The 24,399-nt window shown below is 39.1% G+C and overlaps 1 long non-coding RNA gene across 1 annotated transcript in view; it reads right to left on the bottom strand.

The window, feature by feature from the left end:
• Positions 1 to 926: 926 nt before the first annotated feature.
• The window catches only part of LOC307196598, a 131,533-nt gene continuing 108,060 nt past the window's right edge, over positions 927 to 24,399 (bottom strand). The window contains exons 2-3 of the long non-coding RNA XR_013831181.1: positions 7,453 to 7,558; positions 927 to 6,149 (exon numbers count right to left, since the gene is read on the bottom strand). This is a non-coding gene — a long non-coding RNA (uncharacterized lncRNA). The remainder of the gene's footprint in view (positions 6,150 to 7,452; positions 7,559 to 24,399) is intronic.

Here is a 24,399-nt window from a genome sequence, read left to right as displayed (position 1 = left end):
GTTTTCCTTTATATGTATATACCACAAAAATTTTAATCTATTCACCAGTTGATAGATATTTGGGTTGTTTCCCATTTAGTCTGATTATGAGTAAAGGTACTATGAGCATTCCCAAACCAAACTGTGTACGCATATGTTTTCATCTCTCTTGGATAAATTTTAGAGTAGGAATATTGGGACATATGGTAAGTGTATGATAACTTTATAAGAAAATACCAAAATGTTTTCCAAAGTGGCTACCACATTTTCATTTCCACTTGCAATATATGAGAGTTCCAGTTTCAATACCACTTGGTATTTTTTTTAATTTAGCCATTCTAATAGGTGTGCAGTATATCTCATTGTGGTTTTAATTTGCATTCCTTTGATAACAATGACATTGAACATGTTTTCAGGTGTTATTGGCCATTCATACATCTTCTTTGATGTAATGTCTGCTTAGAGTCTTTGTCCTTTTAAAAAAAAATTGAGATTTTCTTTTCCTTTTTCTTTTTTTTGTTGTATGAGTTCTTTATATCTTACAGGTACAAGTTCTCTCTCAAATTTTTTCTCCCAGTCTGTGGCTTATCATTTAATTTTCTTAACAGTGTCTTTTCTTACAGTATATTTTGAAGAACAGAGGTTTTTATTTTATCTGTGCTTTTGGTGTATTAAGAAATGTTTGCCTAAGAAGGAGCAGTCCTAATGTTAATGAAATACACATGATCTCTTTTCAAAAGGAGACAGTCTGGGTGGCTGACTAGTAGGAAGGCAGCAAGTTAGGCTGGGTGATAAATGGAGTGTGTGGGTGTCTAAGGGTTCAGGACTTTTGGACAAATACACTGTTCTCACCATAGGCCTTTGCAGTGAAACCAGACCCATGTAACCTACACTGATCTGAGTCTTCATGCTCTCTGCTCTTCTGCTAGATAGAATCTTTTTTGTCCTTAAGTCCTCTATGGCCCTTTGGATATTTTAAAGTGTTTTAAAATATTTTCATGTATTTGATCACTACAGCCCTGTGAAGTAGGAACTAAACGTCTATTGCTTTGTTTTGCTTTGTTTTGTTTGACGCACAAACTTCTACTATCCCATATTCATAGTTGAGAATTTAAGTGACTTGCCTAACGCCACATAAATATTGAGCAACAAAGTTAGGACTGGAGCCTAAGTCTCCTGACACGAAACATGGTGTCTCCTGCTTTCCTTACTTAAATGCTTGAGCAACTACGGCTAAACCCAAGTCCTCTCTGTGGATATGGTAGAGCCAGGGTAGAGAGGTTGGGTTAGGGAGAGAGGCTATTCATAAAGAAGGTTTGGGAGAACCTGATAACACATTACCATCCCATGTCAAAACAAAAGGCATTGTGGTACAGTAGGAAATTAGATAAATGTGAGTTCTGAATCCAGTTTGGCTAGCTTTAAAAAATTTTGTCTTCTGAGTCAATGTGTTCCCCTAAAGTATTTGAGAAGACTAGTCTCTCACTCGTTAGCTATGTATTTCTTAACTCTGATTAATCAGTGTCCTTTTAATTATATGAGCTAAAGTTTTTTGAGCATCTATGTATCAGACCCTGCAATCCATTTTATTTACTGCATTTAAACCTCAAAACGTCTCTATGAAGTAATCTCATCCCAATTTATCAAAAAATGAAACAGAGATTATGTTTTGCCTGAGCCCCCATAGAGCATATGCTAGAGATTTAAGATTTTCTGACTCCACACCCATGCTCTCAGGCACTTAAGTCTATAGTGCCTCTTGTATTTAAAATGAGCACATTCATTCTTACTGCATACAGTTGCTTTGCAAATTTGGAACAATTCATGTTAAAAGTAGATTGTAAATATTTGTCTTTATTCAATTTTACTCCCCTTCTCGTTGTATGAGAGGATTAAATTTCCTAACCCAACTTGCAGTTGCGGGGTGGGGGGTGTCTTATGATTAGTCCTTTCTAATGGGTTATGGACAGAACAGGCTTGTGTGGCTTGGGGGATGGAAAATTTAATCGTCAGTGTAAGATCATTCGGTTCTCATTCTGCCTGGGAGATTATGGAAGTGTGTGCATACAAGTGCCACGATTTTCGAGTACCCTGGAATGCTGAGCCGACACGTGGAGGACAGCTGCCTTGGCAAGTTTTGCAGAGTGAACTTTGTATGAGACAGATAAACTTGTCTTCAACCACTGCTACTTGGGGGCTGTTTGTTACCATAGCAAAACCTAATGCATCCTCACCTACACACCATAGCATCTAGGGTTATAATGAGAGTGGTCATATTTTAGTGGTGGTTGGTCTTGATGTTATTGTCCATAAAGACCATCGGGCCATTTCCAAAAACAACCCCTTTATGGTCCTTGGCCTCTCTTTCATAGACAGGCAAAATATTTTCATTATCAAAGTAGCAAAATTAAAATGATGTCTTTGTAAAACATAATTCAATGACATAGACAAGGAATGGATATATTGTCTGGAGTGTTCAGCAGAAGTTTAAGCATCAGATAAACAGTCTTTTCCCTTGAGTTGATTCTCTCAATCTACTTACAAGTAATTATAAAGGCATTAAACTCACAAGCATGAATGGATTACAAACCATTCTACCACTAAGTAAATTTAAGCAGTCTTCTTGATCTCTATCAGGAAGGCCTTCCCCCCTTAACAAGTTCCACATTGCAGACAAACCTTTCTGCCATCTGCTCGAAGGGAAACATGTGCCAGGATCTTGCACTTCAACATTTTGCCCTTGGTAAGGAAAAAGACCTTAGGGACTTTTTCTGGAAAACCACCCTCTTGGCACACAATTTGTAGCCAAGCTTTGCCCTTTGTCCCTTGTGCGAAATGATCTATTTTGATATAAATGTCACTTTGAATAAATGTGTATGAGGTCATATTTACATATGCTAACCACTCGTGTGGTTTCTGGTGGTGATGGTGATGGTGGATCCCCATACTGCCAGACTGAGGATTTGAACTGGGTGATGATATCAATGTCTCCTAAGCCACAGAAGGAAACGAGCCATCTTTTAAAAGCTCCGTAGCCGTTCTCTCCACTGTAGTTGCTGCATGTTGCACTGCTTTCCTCCTCTTTCTTCTTCATCGAGCTCATGCTTACTGACTCTTCCTAGATGCTTTCTTTGGCCATGCCATGTGGGTTAAGTAACTCTTCTCTTTGTTCCTTTTACCCTGTTCTTATCCCTCTCCTAGTATAATATGAAGGATATTCGGATATGATGTGGCTAGAGCTTTCTTGCTGACTGGAGGAAGTGTAATGATGTTTCAAAGCTGTATCATCATGTGTATTTTTTCCCTGCCATGGGCATCAATTTTCATAGGAAACTTCAAGCAAGAATTGGAACATCCCACGATAGGTGATTTGAAGCATTCTCCTCCCCAAGACAGCACACATGAGATCAATTCTCCAGAAGCCACCAAAGAGAATTCAAATAGTTTCAAGAACTCTGAGATTAGAGAGGAGAAAAGATAGAGAGGATCATAGTCATCGAACTAAGCAAGAAGGCAACTTGCATTTCGCAGAGCATACTTGATGTAATCCAAGGCATCTGTATGGATGCCTGCTACATACTCAGACTCTACAATTTGATCAAGTGTATTGGCAAAACCTAAGGATTCAGTGTGACTAGTAACAAGGGACCCAAGATGAGGCAAGAAGTAGACATCCAAACACACATTTAACTGGAACGAGAGCGAACATGGCAAATGCCAAAGATGGTCCAGTTTGGATCATAATCAGTTGCAGCTTTGTATTAAAACATTGCAGTTTTATAATTCACACTAGAATCTTAGTGGGAGGTAAGGGTGAGGATTTTCAAACTCACACACAAAAAATTGACACATAAAATTTGTTTTATAATCAGCCGTATATGACTCATTCTTAACAAATTCTTCTATGGTCTTCAAATATTATTATAGATAAATGAGACTAGATGTTCCTGCCTGTTTCAGTCAAGTTTTAAGGGTAGATGTGAACAAAACTATGTAAGTTTTCCACTTTACAGAATCCTGTTTTAAGGAAGTGTTTTTCTGCCCAAGTGTACTAAATGCTGTAGCAGCACTTACCATGTTCTACGTATCTGTCCAGGGGCTTATTTCTCGTGAGAACAGTGTCTCACACACTTTTTATGGCTCACGTGTGTAACATAACAATTACTGAATTAAGACATTAGTTAATATAACTGGCATGGCAGAAAACTATCATCCTAATCATTGGGGAGACAAGGATTTCTTGAAATGACAAAGGAACTAGGAATACAAAAACTGAAAACTTGTTCACACTAAAATCAAAATATCTGTTATGACAAAACACTCTTAAAAAATCAAATCGTTAAGGTAGAGGCTGTGTGATATGTTGTCACATGTGCAACTGACATCAGCAAAAGCATAAAAAATATAATACTTCTACAAATCAAAAAGAAGACAAATAGACAAAAGACATAAATAGGTATTTTATAAAAGAGGAATTATAGGGACTTCCCTGGTGGCCCAGTGGGTAAGACTCCACTCCCCCAATGCAGGGGGCCCGGGTTCCATCCCTGGTTGGGGAACTAGATCCCGCATGCATGCCGCAACTAAGAGTTCGCATGCTGCAACTAAAGATCCCGCATGCCGCAATGAAGATCCTGTGTGCTGCAATGAAGACCCAGCACAGCCAAAATAAATAAATAAATAAATAAATATTATAAATAAATAAATAAAAGAAAAAAGAGGAATTACATATGACCAATTAATATATGAAAAACCATTTGATTTCATTAGAGATGAGAGAAATGCAAATCAAGATCACAGTGAGATAACATTTTAGAACCATTCGATGGCAAAAACCAATGGTAAGTTAGAAGGACCATGTTCTGCCTCTCAAAACTGGCATAATTTCACCGTGTGCAGTACAAACAGGAAGACTTACTTACACATGAAACTCATTATTAACTCTGTACTCTGTAACACTTGCTAGTTACCACAGTTCTCGATGACAAATGACATAGTGTTCTTATTTGACAGAAGGTTCCTCATGTAATATGTAGAACTGCTTTTAGAGTGTCATAAAATTTGATCTGTGCTATTCCTTGTCGAACATTAAATTGTAGTATTTAAACAAAAAAACAAGGACTGACATCTCCTCCAATCTGAGTTTTGTTTTACATTACATTGAATGTTTCTGAAAGAATCACCTGTTCCTAAGAGATAGAGACTGATTTCCTAACCTCTTTGTGTAAGTTCAAAAAAAATATGAAGGTTTAATAAATTTCTAGAAAAGGTATAGTAAACACAGTATTAAGGATGATTGCCACCTTAACTGGGGAGAGAAAAGGAGATACAATGGGAAAATCACATAGCATGCTTTTGTCAATACTCTAGTTTCCACATTGAATGATGGGTGCATTGGTAGAAAAAAATTCTAGTTTAATTCCTAAAAGGCTTCTCTAAAACCAAACTAAAATCCTTAAACTATGAAGTTGGAAAGTAATGAGATTTGTAAATGCTTCTCCAATTTGAAGAAACTGCTTTTTGATCATATAAAAACAGCTGTGAAAAATACATTTTAAAATTTTCTGGTATCACTCATCTTTTCAAAAAGAAGAACAAAAATACCCAAGGAGAAAAAAAATGTCCATTATAAAGGACCGAATCAGAAAAGTCAAAAATACGATGAGTAGTTTCTTAGGGATAAACATCAACACTTTGGGTCATGTTTTCATTTTATCACTGTAGCATGAGATAATGGGGATTATTCAGCCAATTTAGAAATGTATCTTTTCAATCATGAACCTCATTTTTAGCGCAACCTATAGGAACTGGGTCAAGGATTTTAGTGTGCTTCTTTTCCCTGCCCGAAACCCACGCATATCCAACCACCATGAACCTGAACTTCGCAAACTGCCTTTACCATTTAAGGCACCTAAAGTACATCAGTCAATGTCCTGCCCCTTAATTATGAGCACTATTTACATAAGGTTACCGAAGGTCTAATTAATAAAATATATAAGAGCATAAAGTAAATATTAAGTGTGTACTCAAGGTCATTACTCACGGTTAAGGGCATAACATGGTATTTTTCTTTCCTGGTTCTTCATCTCAAGTCCTTTCATGTGTGCCACATCCAACCTCCAAGTGCCACCCTCTTCTGCTGTTCAGCAACTCAGCTCGAACAGGAACACCTATCATGCAAACATCCAGCGCATGTGAATGCCTGACCCGTCCCCTGCGAGGTGGAAGGTACTTACCCTCAAACCCTGATGAGGAAGAAATTTGACCTGAGCTAATAGCTACTGTATTCACAGCATGGAAACTGAGATATATTTCTCCTCCTGAGTTCTATTAGGTTGGAAGCAAGAATCATCACAGAGAAACACCGTGGCTATATCAAGGATGTCCACGGATGTCAACTGGACTCATTATATTCCTGAAACGTCATCCTAAAATCTGTCTTAATAACAGAGCTGGTTAACAAGACTGATTTTTCAACCGGGGACTGCTTACATAAGTTAACTTCTAAGTCAAGTTATCAAGAGAAGACCTTTTCCCCAGATTATTACTACCTCTATCCCTCAACATAAGAAGATAAGCTCAGGGAAAAAGCAAATTCGACAAGTGTTTCTTACATGTTTACTCCGCTAAGCATTACCATAGAAGCTACAGAATAAAAGTCACAAACTATTGAATCCCAGCTACGTGCCAGATATTTTGCATCCATTTTCACTAAAGTTCACAACTCTCCACATTAGTTGTGAAATTCTACATTTTACAGATGAGGAAACTAAGTTGCCCAAGGTCACAAAACTAGTAAAACCTGAGGCTGGCATTTGAATCTAGATCTGTCTCAGTCTGAAGGCTGCAGGCTTTTATTATAAGATGGATGATTTTAAAGAAATTTACCAGCATACTGGATAGTTCAAAAAGCCACAAGTTCTCTACAACTAAAGGTACACTGCCTTTCATGAACATTTGGAAACTATAAAAGGTCAAATCAAGCCCCTCTTCACCCCCTTCTGTTTATTATAACAATGTTACATGACAAACTGAAATCCTCAACCAAGACCCCCTAATGGCTTGATAGGTTTGTTCATTTCTCCCATATTCCCCTTTTCCCAGTGTACAGACCAGCTCACCTCAGCCTACTGTATGTTACACTTTGCTCTGCAGGGGTCTGCAGGGGGGAGTGAGTGGAGGGGACTCCTATTCTAATCTTTTTGGTTACAAACTAACTCACCAACAGACCCATAGGTGTTTTGTGACCAGCCTAATATCCCAAATATTAGCATTGATGGTGTTTGGGAAGGTGCTTTCTTAACATCAAAGATCAAAACTATAATTTTATCTAACACATTCAACTTCAAGAAGACATGCAAACGATTCTTTAACAACTTAGAGCTTCAGGAAATCAGAAACTGTCTTTAAGAAAATAAAAACAAGCCACGTGTATCCTATGTGGAACTAAGTGGACAGAGAAATTAAACTGACCTGAAGCTATTTCCTTTTTCCTCTCTCTTTGAATACACACGGCCTTGAAAGGCTCATCTCCAGGTAGTAAAGCAGCATCTGTCAGCAGCGGGCCTGGAAAAACCATCTCTCAGATGGAAAAAAAAAAAGAAAGTTTGATGACCAGATGTAGGAACGTAATTTGAGACAGAATAGGCTGAATTTAGGAGACTAGAATGTCCCTTATAAAGAAGCAGACCAGTGAAGGGTGTTATAGGCCAGTGCTTCCAAATTGTAAAAGTGCATATAAATCACTGGGGAATCTTGTTAAATTCAAATTCTGACTTGTGAGTTCTAGATGAAGCCTGAGATTCCCAGGTGACGCCAGGCCGCTGGTCCTCAGACCACACTTGGAAAACCAAGGTTATAGGGCAGTGGGTTGTTTAATGGCGTCAACTGATATTCTGTGATGGTAAAAGACAATGATTCGGGGAGAACAGTCATGCCAGAGGAGACTAGCGCAGGATGGACAGGCTGGTAGGGTCTAAATGGCCCACCTGCCAGGAGGCCACGGGAAGAACCCGAGTCCTGGGTCTCACCCTCGCGTGCTCCTGACTTGCAGTATACAGTGGACAGATATCCTCCAGGACTAACATTATGAATTCATTCTCGTATAGCCGAAGGGACAAATACATTTTGGAGTGCCATAATTTCTACCATCATTTATAAATTTATTCAAGAATAGTGTTGTGTGGCCATACATCCGTTCTGCTATGATCTGAATGTTTACGTTTCCCCAAAATGCATGTGTTGAAATCCTAATCCCCAAGGTGACAGTATTAGGAGGTGGGGCCTTTGAGATGTGATTAGATCATGAAGGCAAAGCCCTCACACATGGAATCGGTACCCTTATAAAAGAGACCTGAGAAAGCTTCTTTGCCCTTTTCAACACGTGAGGACACAGCAAAAAGACTACCATCTGAGAAGTGGGCCCTCCCCAGGCGCCATGGTCTTGGACTTCCCTGCCTCCAGAACTGTGAGAAATAAATTGATGTTGTTTATAAGCCACCAGTTTGTGGTATTTTATCATAGCAGCTCACACAGACTAAGACACTCTACGTCCCTCCTCCATCTCCCAAATCACTTTTCCCACCGCTTCTGGAAATATCTGAATATGGGATAGGAACACCGGAATCAAAAGTCTGCGAAAAGCTTTGAATGACAGTAAGCACAAACATCAGGCTCCTGATTGGACGCCGCTTGTAAAAGTCATCCTCATTCACACCCGTCATTACATTATTTCTCTCAGGAGGGCATGTGTTGCTCACGCTTCTCTGTTCTGCTTTCTACCATCTCTCAGTTCTCCATTGTGTGCACTAAATTCAAAGGGACGGGAAATTCCATTTCTACTCTATGGTTATATCATCTCTCTAATCACTTTATTATGAAGCCTGGGGGTAACTGTGCCATTTGACATACTTTCCATCAAAGGCATGGAAATCCTGGAGGCAGGACAGGCATGGAATGTTCACTGTTGATCAAATGAGAGGAGCACTTGTCTCTTCTTGTAGGCAATTACCATCTAGCTGTCCCTTTGCCACCCCATGATCCCTTCTCAGAAAGACCTCCAAAGACTCCTCTTCTTCCCAGCTCTCAATGGCCCTCAACAGCTGGCCCTATATCCAAGTCTAATCGCATGTTGTACCAAAGCATAGAGCTACTTTAAAACACATCCCCATATAAAATATCCAATACAGAACAGCTCACTCTAATAATGTGTTTGTAAAGAAAGTAAGTTGAGCTCGTTGGTAATTCTATCAAATATCCCAACTTTCCATCATCATCCCCACGCATCCATCCAACCTTCCACAGATACCAAATGAGCATGAGTCATGGGCATGAAGGAAACACAAGGGCAAGGACAGCACGTACTGTCCTCAAAAGATTGACGGTCTCTTAAGGTAAAACACACCAATTTTCTTTCATTTAAACATTCATTGATTTACTGAATCCTCAGTGAGCCCTAATCATACGCCAGGCACTATGGTAAATTCTGGGAATAAGCCATAAGCAAGATGGACATGAGTCGTACTTTCTCAAACCTCATGGTATATAGCAGAGGAGACAGAAGAGAGTGACAGAGCACATAATAAGCAGCTAAGGACAAAGCAGGAGATAAAGGCAGATGCTGCAGCTGCAACTCAGTGAAATGAGACCCAGTGTCCTGCCTGCATGGGCAGAGGTGGTGCAAGGAAGCAGTGAAATTTGAATACAGCTGCAGTAAGTACAAGGACTTCAGATACACAGGATCTTCTGAAAGCTTAAGTAGTTCCTAGGGGCCAGAGAAAGTCGAGAAAAATTTCCTAACTTAAGTAGAAGGTTTCTGTTGTATATTTTTTCTTAAACTGAGGAATATTTACCCTTGGGAGTACCTGGTGGAGGTGCCAGGAGTATAAGAATCCATGGTAAAATAATAAAACATCTTCCTGGGGTAACAGTTTTACTAAATGGTGATTTAAGACATACGCGTGTGTGTGTGTGTGTGTGTGTGTGGAATAGAAAGTAAAATTTACATGAATATTTTCTAACAGAAAACTTCAAAGCCATGCCTTGTTTGTGTCGGATCACTTAGGCCTCTACAGCCACACCTTCTCCATGACTGCCAACACATCACATTCTCATTTCTGTATGTTGAAGAATGTGCTTACAGGAAGGAAGAAACCCTGCTCTGCCGAGAAAAAGAGATACGCATCAGGAAAGCTGGCGTGAGTCATTACATGAAAGATTAAATGCCGGACTGAGGATATTAGGTTTCATTGATGATACTGGAGGAGGAGGTATGGGACTGAGTATCTGTGAGCTGAGCAGGGACTCATGGGACCAGGCAGACAGCTGCATTTCTGAGTCTCACGTGTGGATGATAGTATGTGGATCTTTACCTGAAGGCCAGGGGTGAATACGACAACAAAACAAAGGCCACCTTGGAACAGGTATGGGCCAGATATATGCACAGGGTGCTGTCCCTGTAGTCAGTCAGAGCTACCAGGTGTATTGTCTTGGAGACTGCACAGTGGAGGTGCTTGGAGAAAAAGGTCAAAAAATGTCAGAGTCCGAGGAGAAGTAGGAACAAGTTGGGGCTCAGGCTCAACTCCCCCTGAGCAGGGAGGGTTTCCTCTCTACACTGGTGTCAGTCTTGCATCAAGAAGACATGGTGATCACCTGTCACGGTTTTCTCGCTGCCACGTCACAGGGCAGGATGAGGTTGGGAGATGCTGTCCCCTGGGTCAGGTCCAGATTTAAATCGCTAATCATTGCTCGAAGGCAGAGGAAGAGAGAACCTATTAGGGATCACTCTGGTCTTGGGGAAGGAGCGATCCCCAATACCTGGTCTTCTCACATAGATATTATGATGAATTTCAAGCAGGGTTTTTGCTTGGATGTATCTCCCCAGGTTACACCCACAAGGGCTTGGTGTAAATGACTCCTAGAAAGACACAGGTTGTGTGGACATGACCCCAGGAATCTTGCCTGACTCCTATGCCTTGCTCTACCCCACTTGCGTCCTGGAGTGGGGCATGGATCTGTGTGGGCAGGGACTATTTTTTCGGTCAGGTTTAGATGGTTCTGAACACAAAGCATTCGGTGAAGCTCAAGACCAGCGCTGCCCAATAGATATACGTGAGCCACATATGAAATCTTAAATTTTCTAGTTGCCACCTTAAAAAAATGTAAAATGAAACAGGTGAAATTCAAATACATAATCAGTATAAAAACTATTAATACTATTTTACACTTTTTATTTCCTAAGTCTTTTGTAGTCAATTTTACACAAACCGCACATCTCGGTTTGGGCTAATCACACTTCTAGTGGGTAACAGGCACAATTGCCGAATGGCTAACATATCGGACAGCACACTTCTGGACTGATCTCAAGCCTGTGCATCACAGTAATGCCTCCTGGGCATTCCTGCAGTAATCAAGGTCCAGAAATACCAAGCCACTTGCCAGAGGTCACAGGAAGTGCTGGAGTCAGAGCCAAGACGAAATCAGAGTCTCTCAGAGCTAATCAAGTCTTCTTTCCAGCACAATCGACGCTGATTTCTCTCTTCATCGTCACAGCTATATCATCAGCGGGCTCTCTTCCTTCAGCGCACTCTCACACTCTTCCTCTCTGCTCTGGCTGCCACCACCCGACTCTGGCCTTGATTGCAGTAACCTCCTAATCAATGTGCTGGCTTTTGGTCTCCCCTTCCAGCCTCTGGCAAAACCTGAACTTCGCACAGCTCTGATTAAAACAAGTCCGCTGCTGAAAACAATGAGTCCCTATCTTTTTAAACAGATATTAATTTTTAGAGCAGTTGTAGGTTACAGAAAAAAATAAGTAGAAAGTACAAAGAGTTCCCATATACCCTCTCCACCCACCTCCTGGTTACCCCCATTACCATCTTGCATTGGTGGGGCACAGCTGTTACAATTATGAGCCACTACTGATAGTACAATATTATATAGTTTACACAAGGGCTCACTCTTTGTGTTGTACAGTTCTACAGGTTTTGGCAAATGCATAATGCAATGTATCTACCATTACGGTATCATAGAGAATAGTTTCACTACCCTAAAATCACTTGTTCTCTACCTATTTATTCCAACCTCTCTTTTCCTGAAACGCCTGGCAACCAGTCATCTTTTTACTGTCTCCATAGTTGTGCTTTTTCCAGAATGTCAAATGGTTGGATTCATACAGTATGCAGTGTTTTCACACTTGCTTCATTCACTTAATAATATGCATTTAAGGTTCTTCCATGTATTATTGGCTTGATAGCTAATTTCTTTTTATCATTAAATGGTATTTTGTTGTCTGCATGTACTTCAATTTGTTTATCCATATCCTTCAGATATACTGAAGGATATCTTGGCTGCTTCCAAGGTTTGATAATCATGAATAAAGCTGCTACAAACATTTGTGTGCAAGTTTTTGTGTTGATTTCCTATTTTTAAATGATTCAAATACTTTCCATGGTCTGGTATTAACAAATATCTCTATATTTTTTCTATAAAAAATGCTTTCTCCCTCAAACTTTGTTCTTCTTTTTCAAAACCCGTTTTGGCTATTTGAAGTCCTTTGCACTGTCACATAAATTTTAGAATCTACTTGTCAATTTTTATAGAAACACCTGATGTTTTGATTGAGATTGCATTAAATCAGTAGATCAATTCACAGATAATTTGTATCTTAACAATACTGAGTTTTCTGACCAATCAACAGATATTTCTATTTATTGAGGTCTTCTCTAATTTTTCTCACAGTGTTTTATAGTTTTCAGTGTATAGATCTTGCACTTTTGTCAGATTTATCCCTATGCATTTCATATTTTTATGCTCTTATAGATTTTTAATTAAATTTATGATTGCTGCTAGGATATAGAAATACAACTGACTTTTGTATATTGATCTTTTCTCCTGCAAACTTAGTAAACTCAATTAGTTCTACTAGCTTTTTTGTACATTACATCAAATTTTCTACATAGATGATCATGTCATCTGAGAATAATAACAGAATTGCTTTTTCCTTTCTAATCTGTATGACATACATACATACATACATTTATCTCTCTATATATATTTATTTATTTATGCCTTATAGCATTGACTAGAATCTCTAGTACAGAGTTTAATTGAAGTGATTAGAGCAGTCACCCTTATTTTCTTCCTGATGTTAAAGAGAAAGCATTCAGTCTTTCACAAGTACGATGTTAGCTGTAGGTTATTTCATTAATGCCCTTTATCAAAATGAAAAAGTTCCTTCCTGTTCCTAGTTTACTAAGAGAGTTTTTAATCAGGAATGGAGTTTGAGTTTCATTTTTAAATGCTTTTTTGGTTTTTATTGAGATTATCATGTTTTTATCTTTTCTAGTTTGTTAATGAGATAAATTACACTGATTCATTTTTTTTTTTATTGTTAAGCCAACCCTACATTTCTTGGGTAAATTAATTCAGTCATGATGTATTCAATCAATTATATTTTTGTTTAGAATTCTTACACGTGTTTATGATTGGCCTACAGTTTTATTTTCTTGTAATGTCTCTGTCTAGCTGTGATATCAAGGTAATGCTGGCTCATAGAATGAGTCGGGTAATAGTCTCACCTTTCAATTTTCTAGAAGAGCATATTGCCGAATTGGTAATACTTTTTTCTCTAAATGTTTGGTAGAATTCACAAGTGAAACCAACTTGTCCTGGAGTTTTCTCTGAGGGAATATTTTTAACTATGAAGTCAATTTTAAAAAATAGATACAGGGCTATTTAGGTATCAAATCTTCCTCGAGTGAGCTATGGTAGTTTGTGTCTTTATAAGAATTTGTTCATTTCATTGAAGTGGTTGAATTTATTGACATAAACCTGTTTATATTACTCCTTAATTATCTTTTTAATAACTGTAGAATCTATAGTGATACTTTTTTCATTCCTTATATTTGTAATTTGTGTCTTTTTTTTCTCCCTTATCAGTCTGACTAGAGGTTTATTTATTTAATTAACCTTCACAAAAAGAATCAATTTCTGGTCTTACTGATTTTCTCTATTTTTTTTCTGATATTAATATCATTGACTTCTGCTCTTTACTATTTCCTTTGTTCTACTTACTTGGACTTAATTTTTTCTTCTTTTTCTAGTTTCTTAGAAACTGAGGTCATTCAAGACCCTTCTTCTCTTTGATATAGGCACTTACTGCTATAAATTTTCCCCTAATTACTGCTTACACAGCCTCTCACAAATTTTAATATGTTTTATACACATTTTGATTCAGTTCAAAATACTTCCTTTTCCCTTTCGATTGCTTCTTCGATTCACAAGTTATTTATAAATCTGTTACGTAATTTCCAAATATTTTGGGATTTTCCTGAGATCTTTTCATTATTGATTTCTAATTTAGTTCCACTGTGGAATCATTTACTCTTGCTTTTTATTACCGACCCTGGCATTTATTTTTAAAAACTGTGATTTCTTACTTGCAACTTTATACCTCTTCCCACTTCTCTAGCCAGCAAACTCCTATGCATTCTTCAAGGTCCAACTCAGATATGATGTCCTCTGTAAAACCTTCCCAAATTCTCCAGCTTTTTCTCTCTTGCGCCTGCAAAGTCCTTTCTGTGAACTCATCTAAAAATTCTTGTCATACTGGGTTGCAATTATGAGTTAACAAATTTGTCTCTCTCCACCAGACTTCGAGGTCTTCAAGTACAGTGGTCAAGTTCTCTGCAGGTTTGTCTCCACAGATCCTGGCACACAGCAGTTTCTTGAATGAATGAATGAAAGAAATCAGTGACAGAGCCACTAAGTTTTGAGCCCTCCTCAGCTCATGCCTTCAGTTTCCAGAATGACTCAGCTACTGAAAACAAAGAGAAGATGTGAATATCAAGAAAGAGAGAGGGAAGCATAAATAAGTATCTGTGTGAAAGAACCAGGGACACGAAACAGGCCCCCTCAGGTATGGCAGGATGCCTGCTTTATGTCCAGGTTTACTCTATGCCTGCAGGAGCTGGGCTGGTGGCTCACGCTAGGCCGGCGCCTTACCTATGCAGATGGTAACCAGGCCTGCCTGTGAGTGAGTGCAACAGACACAAAGCAGAGCCACGCAGGTGCTCCCCACTCCAGCTGTGGGAAACCTCTGGGCTGGACACGGGGAAATAATGTCTGCACCAGGCTTGGGCCCAAGTGTGCACAGCAGTGTGTGTGCACATGTGTGTGTGGAGGGGGGCGGGAGAAGGGGGAATGGAAGGAGGCGAATGACTACTAAATCTGTACTCACCAGGAAAGGAGAACAAGCAGAATCCTTATTTCCATCCCTGGCTGAACTCAAACCGTATACTTTCTCAGTGATCTCATCTAAAACTGTCTCACCTTCCCTAAGACCAATCTGTGCCTGTCAGTGACTAATACTGATCTAGAAATTGGTACTTTTATAGCATTCCATAGCAGCAAAGGAGGCTTCCCCTGTAATAGTACATGCCCGTCTAGGAAATTTTCTTTATAAAAAGAGATCAGAATACCAGTTTTCACTGGGAGATTTCAGACATCAGCCAGCATATAGGGCAGATATACAATAGCCTTTCCACAGAAATGAATAACTTGGCTGGAGAGTAACTTCTGTATGCCTCTCTCTGCAGCCCTGTGCCCCACTGTTTCTACATAAGCCCCCTACGTTCCTAAAATACTGGACCTCTTAGCAATCGGGAAAAACAGACAAACAAAAAAACAAGCTCTCTATATTCCCAAGTCTTTGATCAATATGTAAGGCATTCAGGCAGCATTCTGCAAAAAGAGCTGCTTATGTGGCTTGGTCTCCTCAGTAAACTGATGGACTCCATTCAGTCCATATCTGGAAAAGCCTTTAGCTCTTTAATTCAAGGATCAGTTGAGAATAATTGGGCCTATGCTCTTGCATGAGAACTTGATAATTTACCCTGGGTCCTTATGGGTGACAGAGGGTGAAAGTCACACTGTACCTACAGCCTCAGTCCCTAGTAGCCCCTCTCTAAGGAGCTGGTGAGGACTTTTAACCAGGGTGGCTAGAGGTCCAGGTGTGTGCAGTCCTCTTGTGTGTGGTCTGTGCTGGAGTTTCACAACGTCAGCCTGGAGTTGTTTGCTCCTTTCTCCGAGCTCAGTATTTGAAAACTCAGACCACATTTGTTGATTCCATAGGGGTATAGCTTTCCTCCAACGTGCTCTGCAAAGTTATGGCTGCAGTTCTGAGACAGCACGCCAAGAGCAGATCTGTTGCCTGGTCCTCTCCCAGAAAAACATGAGACCTAGATTTGGAAACAGCCCTAACCCAGCCAGTGGGCAGCAGTCATTTACCCTCAGAGGCGGCTGTTAGTTTGCATTGAAAGAGCTCACTCTAGGCTCTGAAACATGAGAGAAGCCAGCCTTTTTGAGTCTGACCCTAGTGGACTGACTACCTGTTCTTTAAGATCCTAACCTTGAACTTGCACCCTCCTTCTGCATCACTATTCCCGAAGAGAACCTTCTGTTTTCTTCTGCTGATACTTTTATTTCTTGACTGTTTTACAAGAAAACGGATTTGACATCTACATCTAACGACAAATTCAAATCCTATTATGCGACACGTTTTTCCACACAGGGGCAGAAATTACCAGGAAAGCAACAATAAAGGGTCTTTGGCAAAGCAGCTCCTTATTAAATGTTTGTTTCATTTACTTATTCATTTGTTCATCGTACATTTCCTGTGTCCTTACTTTGTACCAGATACCATGCTAGGCACTGGGGATACAGAGATGAACAGACTCCTGCCTTCTTGGAGTTCACAGCCCAGTGGGGTGACAGACAGCTAAGCAAGGATTATGTATTGCCAGATGAGCTATGCTAATCGTCTGTGTAGGGTGCCCTGGGATCCTGGGAGAGTGGCCGGGTTAGAGCTGAGCATGGGAGGGGGGAAGAAGGACTGAAGAGAACGCATTGTCATCAGATACAACTAAGCTTGAATCATAGCCCTGCCTCTGCCCTTTATTAGCTGTGAGATGTTAAGAAAATTACTTAACCTGTCTGAGCTTTAGCTTTATTATCTGTGAAATCAAAATAATTTTAATGGACTGTTTCAGAAGATGAAATAAGATCATATTTATAAAGCACTTAGCGCAGTTGCTGGCATCTGGTAAGCGTTCAATAAATGTGACCTCTTCGTTCATTTCATCATTATTATTTTCTCTGCAGTCCGAGTCAACTTCTGACATACCAGGAGAGGATCGGTGCTAAAGACAAGATACGGGGAAATCAGACAGCGACTTCCTATCCAGTTCACAGAGAATACCTATGTTCTGTTTATTGGGAGCTGTCAGCCTGCCTCATTTTGCTATAAAACCCACTTCTTTTCCAGTTGCTGGTTGGGAAATTCTACCCCGAGTTATCAGTTTACGAGGTGTGTGGCAGAGGCAAGGTTGGGAATTGGTCCTGCCACCTTATCTGGTTCTCTGCCTTGGCAATGTCCTCTTCCTCTATCCCCTTTTCATTATGCATTCAGAGTTTAAAGCAGAGAGGACTGCATTTCCTCTTGTCACTGGCATGACTGTGTCTGTCTCCTGGACATGTGCCCGCTGTAAATGGCTCCAACTTTTCTCCCATTAATACTGCGTCTGCATGTATAGCTGTCTAGGCCTTTGTTTAAATATTAAGAATGAGTGCGTTCAGACAGTCAGCACACAGAAATGTAGACGCATGGCCAAGAAAAAGAGTGTGGCTGACATAAAATACAGTGGTGAATAAATACGCAGAATCTGAGAAATTGTAAAGATTCGATCAGTTTTTTTCATCCACAGGTTTATTCAGTGTAATGGGGTGGGAAATGGCATGTGATGCCCAGACACAGAAGTAAGGAGAGGTTTTTTTTAACATATATTCTGTTTATAAATTCATTCGACAAGCAAATTTGCCACCAACCTTTCTTTTACTTGACTAATCCTAGCAAGGATGGAGAGAATGGGAAGGCAGGTGCCTTCACAGATCTGCTCTGGGTCACCTGTGATGCTGGGAACCACCTGCAGTAATTGTCCCACAAGCACACCTTCCATCATCCCTAGATCCTGAGACAAAGTACCAGGGTTACAAAGGACAACAGTGCCCATTCATTCCTTCACCTAATGGCATTCCCACTGCCTAGAAAACCCTGTGTAAGATTCTGTAAGAAATACAGAAATGAATAAAATCAATCCTAGTCTCCAGGGAGCTCATGATCTAAAGGGGGACACATATTACTCTAACATCAGATACAAAGGGATGTAAAAGATGAGTCAAGGTTATTAAAAGAGCCCAATGTTTACTATGTAATCTGTATTAAATGCACTATCAATGGGTCATTTCTGAAGGAGCAGCCAGAGTATTCATTATATAACTGCACCAATTATACAAAAACGGCAACTTGAATGAAAACCTGAAAGTTTAAATCAGATATTCTGCCTGCTGTTCAACAGAAATAGTATCACATGACCATATATGCTCAGATCATCATAACTAATATTTCTAGAACATTTTGCAGTAAAGTGCTTTTTGTGTTAACTTCTGTGTATAGAGCTAGCATTAAACCCATGGTCCTATACATTAACATATATACTTAGATTTGGAGATGTATTGAATTATAAGGTCACCACTTCCAAATTATTCAGATATTGGAGTGTCAGTAAAACCCATTGTTGTCAAAATCAAACTTCAGAATGTTTCTCATTTTCCTCAAATTAGAGGTACAACATATCTGAAGCACAGTATGTTAAAAGGACTGCCCAATATTGAGGGAAATAGAGATGCCTAATGCCAAAAAAAAAAAAATTTAAATGGCTGATGTATTAGGTTTGAATGTGAAAAATACGAAAATCCTCAAATTGATTGCCAGCTTACACCACACATCAAATCTGATCCTGAAAAGTGAAAAACGCCAATGTCTGCGGCAAGAGTCAAAAGGAAAAAAAGCTTCAAACAACTTAGAAGCAGCATGTTTACTCAGTGTATAGTATTTGCATATCATTCTTAATTCTGTTAAATCCTGAGGCTTCTACTGGCAGACATTTGATGTCATACCAGGAGCAAAAGAAGGGGGCATGAGGACTTGAAAGGTAACAGAATGATATTGCTTTCCTGAATGGAATGTAATTCTGATGGACTTTTTCAAAGTTATTTGGGATTTTTGAGGTTTGACACTGATTGAGCAGATGTAAGACAAACACATGTTTTGTAAGCTAACTTGCCCCACTGCATTCTGTGTGATAAAAGTAGTTTTGGGGCTTCCCTGGTGACGCAGTGGTTGAGAGTCCGCCTGCCTATGCAGGGGACACGGGTTTGTGCCCCGGTCCGGGAAGATCCCACATGCTGCGGAGCGGCTGTGCCCGTGAGCCACGGCCACTGAGTCTGCGCGTCCGGAGCCTGTGCTCCGCAACAGGAGAGGCCACAACAGTGAGAGGCCCGCGTAACGCAAAAAAAAAAAAAAAAAAAAAAAAAAAAAATTAAAAAAAAGTAGTTTTAAAGGGAATGTGTATATGTACAGCTGATTCATTTTGCTGTACAGTAGAAACTAACACAACATTGTAAAGCAACTATACTCCAATAAAAATTAATTTAAAAAAATAAAAGGAATATCAAGTACAAGTGTAAAATTCTGCACACTCCTCCAGAAATCAACATTTTAACCTTATATTTAAAACACTTAAAACACTTTATTTAAAATAAATTCAGTGGAGGAGAAAGGACAATTTTGATAAATTTAAATTAGCATTAACTGTTAAAAATACCAAAAAAATAATAATCTATTTGGGGAATTATTTAAAATCAAGGAGATTAAATGACTAAGTACTGATAACAAGAAAGATGTTCAGAAGGAAAGCAAGGATATTGGGCTGACGTGGACTATGTTAACTGAAGCATGAATGGTAAAAAAAAAAAAAAAAATTAAGAGTAACCACTGAAAGAATAATGTATAATTTTCAACATACTAGAGGAAGAAATAGAAAAAAAATAAAATAACCTATCCAATAAAAGGAGAAAAGGAAGAAAATGTGAACAGAAAATAGCATGGCAAATTGAAAACACAATATTGATGAAAAATATCAAATTAGAAACTTACATATTTAGGAACAAATTACAATAAAAGCAATTTATTTCTACACATACCACACATTGTAGTTATGGTTGTAGTCATGATTATATGACTGTTTCTATTGGACATTTGGCATCTAAAGAGTTCTCAAAGGAAAATTTAAGGTCTTACATCAGAAAAAACTAAAGATTGTAAATTAATAAAATAGGGTTTTTAAGCTGAAAAAGAAAGTAGTAAATCGAGAGATAGTGTTGGGAAGTCAATAATAGAGATAAGAGAAAAATTTATAAAATAAAACAAAGAAAATCATAGGGATAATAGACAAACCTAAAAGATAATTAATTGCAATAGCAGAAAGAAGGAAAGAAGGAAAGATAGAAAGAAGGAATGAGTGAATAAACAAACAAATGAATGAACCCCTGGCATGGTTAAGAGTGTCCCAGGAAGGTTGAAAGTAGACAGGATCTTGTTTCTCAGACAGGGAAAACACATGCCAACCGTGAATTTTCCTGCCACATCAGAGAAGAGACCCCTGACATGAAGACCAGAATCCTTCCACCCTGGATTCTTTCTCTAATTGGGACCCCAAGAAGTCCATCTGGAGGAAAACTGAATTAAGGCCAGATCCCTGAACATAACAGCTTCCTTCTTAACATATAATGGACGCATAGTCTCTGAAGCAATTCAAAACTCTTTTGGACTCAGCTCTGTAACACCAGTTTTTCAAACTTTATTCCCCGTTATGTGAGGTAGTACCTCTTTGTCTGCCACAATACTCTCTTTGACCTTTAAACTTCAAGGTTTTCAAGCTCTGGGATATGGAAACTAGGTTGAACACAGAGCATCAAGGCTCCTAATTATTTGATCATCTCTTCCTACTTACAGGCCTGGTCTCTAAGTTCTAGCATGTTCCATGCCTAGGAATCCCATCATTCTATGGTACCTGCCTAATTGTGGCAGAGCATCCCAGCTGTAGCTGAGCACCTGTTTCTGAGGGTAAGCATAAGAGATAAGTCTCACTCTGTGACCTGGCAGCGCTAGCACACGTCCCATGGTTACTTTAGCTGGAAAAACATGAAGGAGGAGAGGGTTGGTGGAGATCTTGAACAAAGCCAGGATCCAAGCCTGCAGTTCATGATTTCTTGCAGGTGTGTTTGATCACTTTGTACCTACCATCAGGAACTGTGAAACATGGCTACCAATTTGTTTTCATTCTTTGTTTGGCTGTGTCTAATGATGTCAAAACAACCTGTCAGTTCAACACAAAGATATGAACTGGTTCATTGGAGACACTCACTTACTGCTTGACACTGTGGAGGTAGAAAAACTGGGAGCTGGACTGCCCTCTCCCATCCCTGGCCTCCCTCCAGCCACTTCTAATGCATTTGTTGTTCTGTTAGTTGATTGCAAGGTGTGAGAGAGGTAGCCAATGTGAGACCTGATGAAAGTAGAGTGGCTTTATCCTTAATGGTTATTTGATCAGCATTATCACTCACAATGAGCCCTGCTGCAGTTGAAGCACATACAATACTTCATGAAATTCAATGTACTCAAAGAGACCTACTGTTGGTTTATGGCTGGATGAGGATAATTATTAAAGTAATTATTAGATTATTTCCAATAACAGGAATTTGCTCGTTGTCTTCACCTTTATCTTCAAAGCATTAGACACTGACTTGATCCTTTAAACACCCTCTGCTTGGCCTATTTACATCAGCCAATTGCTATACATGTTAATCTTAGAACATAGCAAGGGAAATACCCCCTTCCTATAGGTATGATCAGTAATGACAATCTTCTGAGACTGTGGCTGCCCTTTATCTGCAGCTACCTTCCTTCCGGCATTCAGCGTACTGAATAACGATTAATAGCACTGCTGGGTGGTGAGAGATGCTGAAGGGTCGTATGCACAGAGCTTAACAAATCACCTTCCAATGCAAATTTTGTGCAAGTAAAAGTACCTTGCTGAGTGTATATTTTTTCATTTGGAACTCTGAATTACAGAGATCAGGGAAAAAGTGGTCGATACATAACAAGCCACATAGCTGCAGAAATAAGAGAGGTCTCAGTGCATTAAGGTAGTCCAGAGAGCATGAAGAAAATCTAACATTATCAGCCTGCAGTGTGTTTGCTACGGCTACAGAGAAAAGTATTTTTAGCTACTTTTTTTTAAGTAATCAAAAGGGAGAAAAATATCTACCTTCACATTTTAGTTTTTTAAATCTTGATTTATTTCAATGAGCAATTTGCTTTATAATTTTATCTTTACAGACTTTTAAGCAATTAAATAGTTTAGTCTGGTAGCCCTTAATTGCATAGTTATGCAATATTATGAGTAATGGATGTTTGATCAGGTGACAGTTCTCAGCAACCAGAAATTGTTAAAAATTGTTTTCTTGCACATCCACATACCACATGGAACATTTTTTCCTTAAGCTGAGTGACATTTCTTGACAATTGTATCAGACTTATTTGTACAACATACAATGGAATATTTCCCTATTTCAAATTGAAAATCAACTTTCCTCCTTTATCTCTTCTCTATAAGGAAGCTACATTACCTCCAAAGGGTAATGCTTCTAGAGCTTCAATTGTGGTGAACATAAAGGTCATTGGCTGCATGTGGCACCAGACACTGTGGGGTGAGGTGCTTCACTCAGACTGCGACAGCTTGCTGAAAGAAAGGATTTTGAATCAGACATGAATTTGGCAGGGTTGAAATCTGTTAAACATCTTCTACCTTATCAGGAAACATCAGGTGATTCTCCCCAGCAGCTGTCTCTGTCTCCTAGTTCATTCCTGCAAGAAAGCAGGAAGCAGCTCAATGCTGAGACCTGCCCTTCGGGTCAGTTTCTGAGCACCTGGGGACAATGAAAAATCCCAAGGCTTAGAGTCTGGAGACCTGAGTATCTGCTCAGGCTCTGGTATAAGCTCACTCGAAGGCCTTAGACAAGACACTTCCACTTTCTGAGCCTCAGTTCACCATTTATAAAATGAGAAGAGTTCTGGTAAAGATGACATGTTAAGTTTGTGTCTGGTACACTCTGTCAGCTTTAAACATATAGCAATGATAAATTAAATATAAAAAGAGAAATCCAAAAGACAGAGTTGGGCACAAAGTCATAACAAATATCACCATGGACTGAAATAGAAGTTAAATGCAAAGCAGTGAATAGAGCTGAAGCCACAAGGCTCCTGGGTCACAGTCCAAACCAAAGCAGTGGTAGCCAGTAACCCAATTCCCATGGGGTAAAATGGACAAAAAGTCCTCCCTGAAAACTGGCAGATTAAAGCTAGATTCAGTACCTGAATTAAAGTGCTGTAGGGGAAATTCCCAGCTATGACACAAAGGCCAAAAGCAGCTGTTGTTGCTTCTAACTAGAGTTTTTGCTATGGGAGATTGTGGTCAAAGGGGAGCAGGAGAGCACAGAGGTCAGAAATAGAACCAAGCTACCTGGTGGCCTAATAACAGGATTTGACATTTCCACAAAACTGCCACAGGAAAGGAGAGCTAAAATGCCATTAGAAGATGTGGGCTAGGCTACAAGTTCAGGAGAGTTACAAGGTGGCATCTACAAACTTTATAAAATAAGAAGAATACATACAGAGGGGAAAATGCGGAAAAGAAACTTTAAAATCAATGAGAATAAAATTGAAAATGCACACCTAAGTCTTAGGGTAAAGAAGGCAGACAAAAATTGTTAATGATCGAAAAGCTGCTCTTTTAAGATGAAATTAATTTTACAGGACAGTGTGAGAAAAACTACAAAATAAATTTGTGTAGGAACATCTGAGAGATAAAGAATTTCTATGAAAATGAACAAAAAAATATGAAACAAAAGTTGGCAGAAATTGGACAAGAACAGGAATTGGAAAACAGAGTCATTAAAAGGAGAAAAAATATAAGAATATCCAGACAGGACACAGTAGAAGAGGAATTAGTGGATTGGAAAACAGTGCAGAGGAATTTAATTAGGATATCAGTTAAGAGATATAAAAGCTAGAGGTAGAAAAAAAATGCATCAAGTATGTATTTTTAAATAAAGAGAATGGAAAAGTAAGAAAATGGAAAGAACCAACAATTTTACAGAATTGGAGGAAGACATGAGTTTGCAGGTAGAAATACACATCAACTACTGAATAATACAGTCATGTGTGAATATCACATAAAATAAGAATAAGGAGAAAAATTATAAAAACAGCTGGAGAAAGAAGATAGGCTACCACAAAGTTTTAACAATAGGACTTAAAGCAGACTTCTCAATAGAAAGCAGAAAATAATGGGTTAATATATTCAAAGTGCTGCAGGAAAATATCCAAAATCTAGAATTTTACATGCAGCTCAAAAATTGGGGGGAACAGGAACAAAATAAAGACATGTACACATACACCAA

The sequence above is a fragment of the Stenella coeruleoalba genome (assembly GCF_951394435.1).
Source record: "Stenella coeruleoalba genome assembly, chromosome: 13".
Classification (NCBI taxonomy): Eukaryota; Metazoa; Chordata; class Mammalia; order Artiodactyla; family Delphinidae; genus Stenella; species Stenella coeruleoalba.
Note: the sequence above shows the minus strand (reverse complement) of the source record. Positions and strands in the feature narration are given on the sequence as shown.